Consider the following 9,750-nt stretch of genomic DNA (forward strand, 5'->3'; position numbering starts at 1 on the left):
GTAAAACGATAGTAAAACTAGGTAAAGATATTAGAAATCAAGTAAAACTAGGTAAAGCTAGTAGAACTCAAGTAAAACTAGTAAAACTCAAGTAAATCTAGATAAAACAAGGGACAATTATCAGTCTTGTGAGAAATTGCTCGGATTATTTTTCATGATTCAATTGGTTGTTAATAGATTGGATTTTAGTAGAATTAAAGTAAAGCTAGTACGAGAAGGTAGAACTAGGTGAAATTAGTAAAACTAGGTGAAATTAATAAAACTAGTAAAACGGAAGTATAACTAGGTAAAGCTAATAGAACTGAAGGAAAACTCGGTACAAATATTAGTTTGGTGACAAATTGCTCGGATTATTTTACATGATTCTATCGTTTGTTAATATCTCTTCCACAGTAGAAGAAAGGTTTTTCTTCATGTTTCAGCCACCAGACTTCAGCCACAATGTTCAAAAACGTTTTTTGCAAGCTGCTAAATTAAAATGTTAATTACTCTTTTTATTAGAGGGTGTCAACAGAAGCTGATGCTGATTGATTCTCACCGGAGGAGATAAAAAGGTCGGCGTCGAAGAGTATCAGTATTATCCAAATTTATACAGAAAATTGACCTATTATCAAATTTCAAACTAGCTATCCACTTGAATCTCGGAGGAAATCGATGAAGATGGCGGCGGGGGCGGCGGTACGGCTGATTGATTCTCACCGAAGGAGATAGAACGGTTGGCGTCTAAGAGTATCAATTTCGACTTATTAATGGTGTAGAACGAAAATGGAAGAAAAGCTTACGAGCTCGAGAGTGACAGAGAGAAGATGAAAGCAGCGTAAAATCGAAGAAGAACAACAAATGGTGTACAAAAAAGGGAAGAAGTTAGAATCCAAAGTCCCATTGTGCTGTGTGGAGTAAGCCGAGTAATGTTTATTAAAGAAAGAATCAGAAGGTCCATTAGAAGCCCAAAACGATAATGAAAAATGAGGGGTGGGCAAAAAAACCGAAATCCGAAAAACCGAATCGAACCAAACCGAAATAAATGGTTTAGTTTGGTTATGGTTAAATTTAAAAATCTGTTTGTTTTTCATTTTAAATAACCATTTGGTTTAGGTTTAGTCTGGTTAAAAACCGTAAAACCGAATGATTTTTTTGGTTTTTTATAAAAATTTAAGATAATTAGATATAATTACTAATTAGTTTCTCAAGGTTATAAATTTATATTGTATAACAAGATTTATAATATTTTTCTTTATTGGGATCTAGTTATTGATCTCCTATTACTTTTATGCTTATTTTTAGTTATGTATCAACTATTTATTTTTTAAAAGCATGGAATAACCGTTAAAAACCAGAACCAAACCGAAACCGAACCAAACTGTGATACATATTGTTTTTATATGGTTTCATTTTTGATAAAACCGAAAAAACCATAAAACGGAAAAACCGAACCGTAACCAAACCAAATTACATATGGTTTCTTTATGGTTCCATTTTTATAAAACCGAAAAATCGTAAACCGAAAAAACCGAACGGAAACAAAACCGAAAAACCCAACGCCCATATCCCTGGACTCTGTAGCTCCTGCCAAACAATACCCTAATCTTAAGAACACAAATCGTCTCAGAAAAAACCGGGAACTTCTAGAACAAAATCGGTGTAAGAACAAAGGCTGTAACTTTTAAAACCACTCGTCGGCATCGTTGGTCGGAACACGATCCATTTCAGAACAACGCCCGTAACTGAAAGCAACTGAATCTGCCCATCAAGGTCCTTTTTCATCACACTTTTTATTTAGTCACTGACTTATTCTATGTTTCTTGTTACAAACCTCAGATTCCATTGTTGTATTTAGCGCCAATTGTTAGACTCAGTTTGGAAATTTTAGATTTGCTGAGTTCTTGGGTTTGATTTATCCAGGCTTCGTGAAATTGATTTTGAGATTCCTCTGTATGTTAAGGATCTTTGATGATTCTTGTTGGTTTGTGTTTTGGCTTTTCTGTTTATAGACGATCGAAGAACACAATGTGTTTTGCAATGTCTTCTTCAATTAGGGCAAAAAACAATTTGGGGATGATTTCTGATTTAAGTGCTCACGAGGTTCTAAACAGCGATCATGCAATGTTTGAGATTCTTCTTCTGTTACTGCATGAAACAATCTACAAGGTGATTCTTGTATCAAAGAGATGGCTTCAGATTGTCTCCAACCCTGTATTCCGCAGCACTTACCTAACCAAATGGAAACCAAGATCCCATCTCATTGGTTTCTTCATCAGCAACACAATGTACCTCAACAACCAATGTATTTGACCTCGCTCCGAGCCTCCTATGCCTTTACTGTCAACGAGCATCATAGGCAACAAAATGGAATATCCCGGCGTTCTGAAATAGCTTAATTACTACATCGATTCATCAATCGGTTTCTTTCTCTGTGGTCTTCATCCGAAAACTTACTACTTATGGGATGTAAATACGAGGAAACATGATGAGATTCTGTGTCCTCAAGCTCATTTCAGTGAGCTTGTTATGTCTTTGATGACCGAAGATTCTCTTGATAAAGGTTTAAGCTACAAGGTGATTCACGCAGAGTTTAATTCCTACGTACTTAACTCTAAAAAGGTGAAAGTCCAGACTTATTCCTCGAAAACTAGTATGTGGAGCTATGCCGAACTGACTTGTCCCCAAGGAATATCGCTCAGGCCGTGGACTCCCGGAAGAGTGATCGGTTCCGTGGTATATTGTATTGCCATAGCAGGTCAAGTGTCTATCTATGACACATACGATGAAGAGAAACATATCAATCAGATAAAACTCCCGAAAACATTTAATTACGATGAACATGTTTTCGGCGAATCTGCTGATGGGTCTTTACAATATGGATGGAGTGATAAAGCGGTAATGGAGATTTGGAACCTCGAGAAAATAACGCTTCAATGGGTTCTTCAATATAAGCTGAAATTCAAGGCGATGTTAATACGAACTCCCTAGGATGAAACTCTGATGGAGGCTGATGACAGGTAAGAGGCGACGTGAATTGATGGTGATGATGATCAAGTGGATTGCGAGTGACGGCAGGTGATGTTCGAGAGAGAAAAGCAATGATTCGATGGTGAGAAGTGTTAGATGGTTATATGGATTCGAAAATAAAGTGAAGATTTTCTTAATCACAAAGTGTTTAGAAACTCGGAATCATGAACGCATTCACGAGTTCGGATTGAGAGAAGAAAGATTCAACAATACTTGTTACATAAAACTTCTTTGCTACCAAACAAGGAGGCGTCACTTTTGGGTTTTATAATCAACCCTAAGGCTCGACACTCCAAACAACAGGAAGTTCAAAATAAAACAACAAGACGTGTAAAGGAAATAAGAAAACAACGAAGCGTCTAGGTGATCTGTAGTAGTACAGAAGTCACTTGTATTAGTACATAAGTCATGGTGACTTATACATTATCCCCCATTGGTAATGACTTCTAGATAACTCGACGTAGTGATCCATTTGCCTCATTAAAAACTATACCGAGAAAACCCATTGGGACAAAACTCAGCTATGGGAAAAAGAGTACAAACTTCACACCTAAGTTATCTAGTTATCATTACCGGGTGAAGTCTTCAGGGTGGATATGTTGAAGACTTGGATCCTCGGTAGATTGAATGACCCGTCAGCTATGAGTGCATGAGCTTCCTTGGCCATCTCCTTAGCTCTTGAACGAGTGATCCTTCCCACGATCTCCGGTTTTTCTACAGCTTCTGTCTCCTTGCTGGCCATGATCATATCATCCTCCCCCTCTTCAAAAGGATTTGTCCTCAAATCGGGATCTGCATAATAAGGAAGCAAATCAGAAACATTGAAGGTTGAAGATATATTATACTTACCTTGAAGATCAATCTGGTAGGCGTTGTCGTTGATCTTCTTGACGACTTCAAATGGACCATCAGCTCGTGGTAGAAGCTTGCTTTTCCTCTCTTCTGGGAACCTATCCTTGCGTAGATGAATCCACACCACGTCTCCTTCTTCGAAAACGATCTCCTTTCTGCCCTTGTTCGCATGTTTCTCGTACTGCTTGGTTCTTTTCTCTATGTTCTCCTTAGCTTTAGCATGTATCCTCCTGACCTGTTCAGCCTTTTCTTTGCCACCAAAGCTACACTTCACACTTAAAGGTAAAGGAATCAAGTCTAGAGGTGATTGTGGATTAAAACCATAAACAATTTCAAAAGGAGAGAATAAAGTAGCAGAATGCTTAGCGTGATTATATGCGAACTCTACGTGTGGTAAACATTCTTCCCATGACTTGAGATTGCTTTTCACTAAGGTCCTGAGGAGTGTAGATAGCGTCCTGTTCACCACTTCGGTTTGCCCATCTGTTTGCGGATGACATGTGGTTGAGAATGATAGCTTGCTAAACCTGTCAACCACAACGAAAATCGAATCTCTACCATTTCTGGTTCGAGGTAAGCCAAGAACAAAATCCATAGAAATATGAGTCCAAGGTTGAGAAGGGATAGGGAGAGGAGTGTACAAGCCGTTGGGCTGTACTTTACCCTTGGCCATTTTACAGATATGGCACCTAGAACAGACTTTCTCAACGTCTTTCTTCATTTGAGGCCAATAGAAGTGTTCTTGCAGTCCAAGTAGAGTCTTTGACACTCCGAAATGTCCAGCTAGTCCACCTCCATGAGCTTCTCTAATCAACAGTTCCCTTATGAATCCTCTTGGTATGCACAATCGATCTTTATAAAATAGATATCCATCCTGCCTATAGTAGTTTTCAAAAGCAAACTTATGGCATTTGCCATAGCTCTCAGCAAAATCGATGTCAGTCTCATAAAGTTCTACTATTTTATCAAAACCTTCAAGCTTAGAAGACAAGGTAGAAACGAGAGTGTACCTTCTGGATAATGCATCTGCGACTACATTATCCTTACCTTTCTTGTATTTAACCGTGTAGGGAAAAGTCTCTATGAACTCCATCCATCTGACATTTCTCTTGTTGAGCTTCTGTTGTCCTTTGAGATGCTTCAAGGACTCATGATCAGTATGAATAACGAACTCCTTTGGCCACAGTTAATGCTGCCACGTTTGAAGAGCCCGAACCAAGGCGTACAGCTCCTAGTCATATGTAGGATAGTTTAGCGTCGATCCTCCTAGCTTCTCACTGAAGTAAGCTACTGGCTTCCTATCCTGCATCAAAACAGCACCTATACCCACTCCGGAGGCATCACATTCAATCTCAAAAGTTTTCATAAAATCAGGAAGTAAGAGAATAGGGGCAGTGATAAGCTTCTCTTTTAAAGCTGAAAACGCCTTCTCTTGTGCTCCCTCCCATCTGAATCCTACATCCTTCTTGATAACTTCTGTAAGTGGCGCTGCAATAGTACTGAAGTCTTGGACAAATCGCCTGTAGAATCCTGCTAGTCCATGAAAGCTCCTGACTTCTGCCACGTTTTTGGGTGTTGGCCACTCCTTAATAGCCTTGACCTTCTCATCGTCCACTCTAACTCCTTCTGCACTGACAACAAAGCCTAGAAAGACAACCTCAATAGTACAGAACGAACATTTAGAAAAATTAGCAAAGAGGGATTGAGAACGAAGAACATTTAGAACTTGGCGGATGTGTTCTAAGTGTTCTTCTAGAAATTTGTTGTAGATGAGGATGTCGTCGAAGTACACAACCACGAAGACGCCAATGAAAGGTCTGAGAGCATGATTCATTAAACGCATGAAGGTTCTAGGAGCATTGGTGAGACAAAACGGCATGACTAGCCATTCGTAGAGCCCTTGCTTGGTCTTGAAAGCTGTTTTCCATTCATCTCCTTCCTTCATTCTGATCTGATGATACCCACTCTTCAAATCGATCTTTGAGTAGACTGTTGACCCACATAGCTCGTCCAACATATCATCTAATCTCCGGATCGGATGTCTGTACTTCACTGTGATATTGTTAATAGCTCTGCAGTCAACACACATCCTCCATGAACCATCTTTCTTTGGTACGAGCAAGACTGGTACTTCGCATGGACTGAGGCTCTCTCTGATGTGTCCCTTGTTCATCAACTCTTCTAGTTGTTTCTGCAGCTCTTTAGTCTCTACAGGATTGGTTCTGTAAGCTGGTCTGTTCGGTAGAGCTGAACCTGGTACCAAATCGATCTGATGCTCTATCCCACGTATTGGAGGCAAGCCTGGAGGTATCTCTTCTGGAAATACATCCTTGTACTCCTCTATAATCTCTATCATCTCGCGTGGAAGTTCTTCTGCTGGCTTGGTACTAGCGAGTGTCTCTTTGTAGACAAACATGAATGTGGTCATCTCTGGGTCAAATAGCTTATTGAACTCGCTGTGATTGATGTACAGGCTGTGAGACACTTTCTCTGTATCCTTGCGGTTCATGTGAAGCTGATCCTTGTAGATCTCGCTGGGTGTAAGTGGTAGAAGAGTGACCTTGCGTCCTTTGAACTCAAATGACTGCCTGTTGGTGTAGCCATCATGGAACACTCCTCTGTCAAACTGTCATGGTCTTCCCAAAAGAATATGACTGGACTTCATCGGAATCACATCACAAAGCAGCTCATCTTCATACTTCCCAATTGTGAGTTTCACTACCACTTGCTGTGAAACTGTTAAAGCTCCTTTGTTATTCAACCACTGTACCTGATAAGGTCTAGGGATTGAAGTGGTCATGAGATTAAGCTTCTATACCATCTCTTCACTAGCAGCATTAGTATATCTACCACCATCAACGATCAAGGTGCAGACCTTGTCTTGAACCATACACCGGGTGTGGAAGAGATTCTCACGCTGCCCTCGATCATCTGGATGAGTCTGAACACTTAAAGCTCTGCGTGCTACTAACATCTCTCCCATGACTGCGGATTCACCTTCTTCACCTAAATCAGGCTCTGGTTCACTCTCTGAACTGTCTACAGGCACAATCTCTCCTCCTTCTTGAAGAAGAAACATCTTCTTGTTAGGACAGTCTTTGGAATAATGCCCCATTCCTTGGCATTTGAAACACCTGATATGACTTGTATAGGTGCTACTCTTGGGCTTGAAATCGATCTTAACTTCCTCTTTGACTGTGGCTGTTGCGGGTTTGCTGTCCTTGGTGAAGGCGGGTTTACTGAACTCTCTTGGCTTGGGAATGTTAGGCGTAAACGTTGACCTCACTCCCTTTCTCTTGATCTGTGATTCAATTAGCTCTGCCTTATGTACCATTTCTTGCACATCTTCATAGTTCTGCAGCTCTATCTTGTCTTGAATCTCTCTGTTCAAACCTCCAAGAAACCTAGACATAACCATGTCTTCACTTTCTCTCAGATCAGCCCTGATCATAAGCGTTTCCAGCTCCTGATAGTAGTCTCTTACAGACTTAGTACCTTGAGTGAGACGCCTCAGCTTGTTAAGAATCTCTCTCTTGTAGTGTGTAGGCACAAACTTCTTTCTCATCTGCGTGACTAACTGTTCCCATGTAGTGATAGCAGGCTCTCTCTGTCGATGTCTAGTGAGTCCCAACTGCTCCCACCACAACAAAGCATAGCCATTGAATTCAGATATGGCTATCTTCACCTTGTTCAACTCATAGGTACCTTGAACTTGAAAGTTCGACTCCATCTTCCTTTTCCAGTCTAGATAAGTCTCTAGATCATTGGTACCATGGAACGAAGGATACTGAATCTTGAGATGATTCAGCTGCTGCCTCAAAGGATCATAATCCCTGCCGCGACCTCTGTTTCTGTTTCTCCTCATTGTCTCTTGGCTATGATTTGAGGCTTCCTCTTCTTCTGAATACTCTCTATCTGTATCAAAGTATATTCGATGCCCAGCTACTTGTTCAGCTCGTCGTGGGCGTGTAGGATCTCTACCAGTTCTTCGATGCTCTCTTTCTGTGCTTTGAGTGTTTCTTCTCTGATTGAAACAAGTCTCTCTTCCCCCAGTAGGTGACTTAGCTGTTCTGATCCGTGTATGTTTGGAAGAAGCTCCCACGTGTGCCTTTCCTTTAGCTAAGCGGAGAGCCTCATTAGGACTAGGCGGTTCTGAAGAACTCTGATCTGAAGCGCTAGTTGCTTAAGCTATATCTTTGATCTGCTTCTCAAACTTGTTACTGAGCTGCTCCATATGTTGCTGGAACTGAGTAGACATTGTCTTGTTTGCTTCTGCTATTTGCTTAGCCATGGCTTGGTTCAAAGCTTCCATAGCTTCTGGAGAAAGCTCCATTGTACCTGCAAAATAAAGAAGAAATCTCGAAGTAAACTCTAAGACTCATAATCTAGACACAAACGAACAACAAAAAAACAAATCCTAAAACTAAAGAAGACTCACAACGAAAGCTAAAACAGCAGAGACTAACACAACAAAGAATTAAACAAATGAACAAAATCAAAACAACACAAAACGAGATTAGGGTTTAGAATCGCTCAGCCTTTGGAACAGAGTTGGCTCTGATACCACATAATACGAACTCCCTAGGATGAAACTCTGATGGAGGCTGATGACAGGTAAGAGGCGACGTGAATTGATGGTGATGATGATCAAGTGGATTGCGAGTGACGGCAGGTGATGTTCGAGAGAGAAAAGCAATGATTCGATGGTGAGAAGTGTTAGATGGTTATATGGATTCGAAAATAAAGTGAAGAGTTTCTTAATCACAAAGTGTTTAGAAACTCGGAATCATGAACGCATTCACGAGTTTGGATTGAGAGAAGAAAGATTCAACAATACTTGTTACATAAAACTTCTTCGCTACCAAACAAGGAGGCGTCACTTTTGGGTTTTATAATCAACCCTAAGGCTCGACACTCCAAACAACAGGAAGTTCAAAATAAAACAACAAGGCGTGTAAAGGAAATAAGAAAACAACAAAGCGTCTAGGTGATCTGTAGTAGTACAGAAGTCACTTGTATTAGTACAAAAGTCATGGTGACTTATACATTATCTCCCATTGATAATGACTTCTAGATAACTCGACGTAGTGATCCATTTGCCTCATTAAAAACCATACCGAGAAAACCCATTGGGACAAAACTCAGCTATGGGAAAAAGAGTACAAACTTCACACCTAAGTTATCTAGTTATCATTACCGGGTGAAGTCTGAAGTCTTCAGGGTGGATATGTTGAAGACTTGGATCCTCGGTAGATTGAATGACCCGTCAGCTATGAGTGCATGAGCTTCCTTGGCCATCTCCTTAGCTCTTGAACGAGTGATCCTTCCCACGATCTCCGGTTTCTCTGCAGCTTCTGTCTCCTTGCTGGCCACTATCATATCAGATGTGGAAGATGAACCCAGTGGAATCTAAGAGATTAGCTAAGACATAAGAAACACAGCTGCTAGCATTAATGAATCAGAACTCGAACTCTGTTTACATCAGAAAGGACCCGCATATCTTCACCTGTGACTTGGAGTCTCAATTGGTTGAATATGTTCCGTACGGTAGACATGCATCTTCGTTCGTTTGGGATTACTGTAAAGTCTTGCCTTATTTTCGACCCATTTGGCCTTCTTTGCCTTTCTCTATTGAAGATCGGTCAGATCTCAGGTGAAACCGCAATCGATCCTGAAACACCCGCTGGTCTCAATCCGCGACTGAGAAGAAACGCCCCACGAAACTGCCGATAACTCCTAGAATATTAACTCAAATTCACTTCAGTAAAAAGGAGAATGACGATGAAAGACTGGGGAATAACTCTTCCAAATTTCGTTACCTTTGAAAACGATTTGATATATCGAACCGTTTCCTCCCAAACCCTAACGATTCTGCTCTTCTCCTTCTTT

At 40.6% G+C, this 9,750-nt stretch overlaps 1 pseudogene; it reads left to right on the top strand.

The window, feature by feature from the left end:
• The first annotated feature begins 2,019 nt into the window (after positions 1-2,019).
• Positions 2,020-9,518, top strand: LOC104779144 (F-box protein At5g03970 pseudogene; annotated as a pseudogene).
• Positions 9,519-9,750: the final 232 nt, after the last annotated feature.

The sequence above is a fragment of the Camelina sativa genome, chromosome 3 (genome assembly GCF_030686135.1).
Source record: "Camelina sativa cultivar CO46 ecotype springtype chromosome 3, ASM3068613v1".
In the NCBI taxonomy this organism is placed as follows: domain Eukaryota; kingdom Viridiplantae; phylum Streptophyta; class Magnoliopsida; order Brassicales; family Brassicaceae; genus Camelina; species Camelina sativa.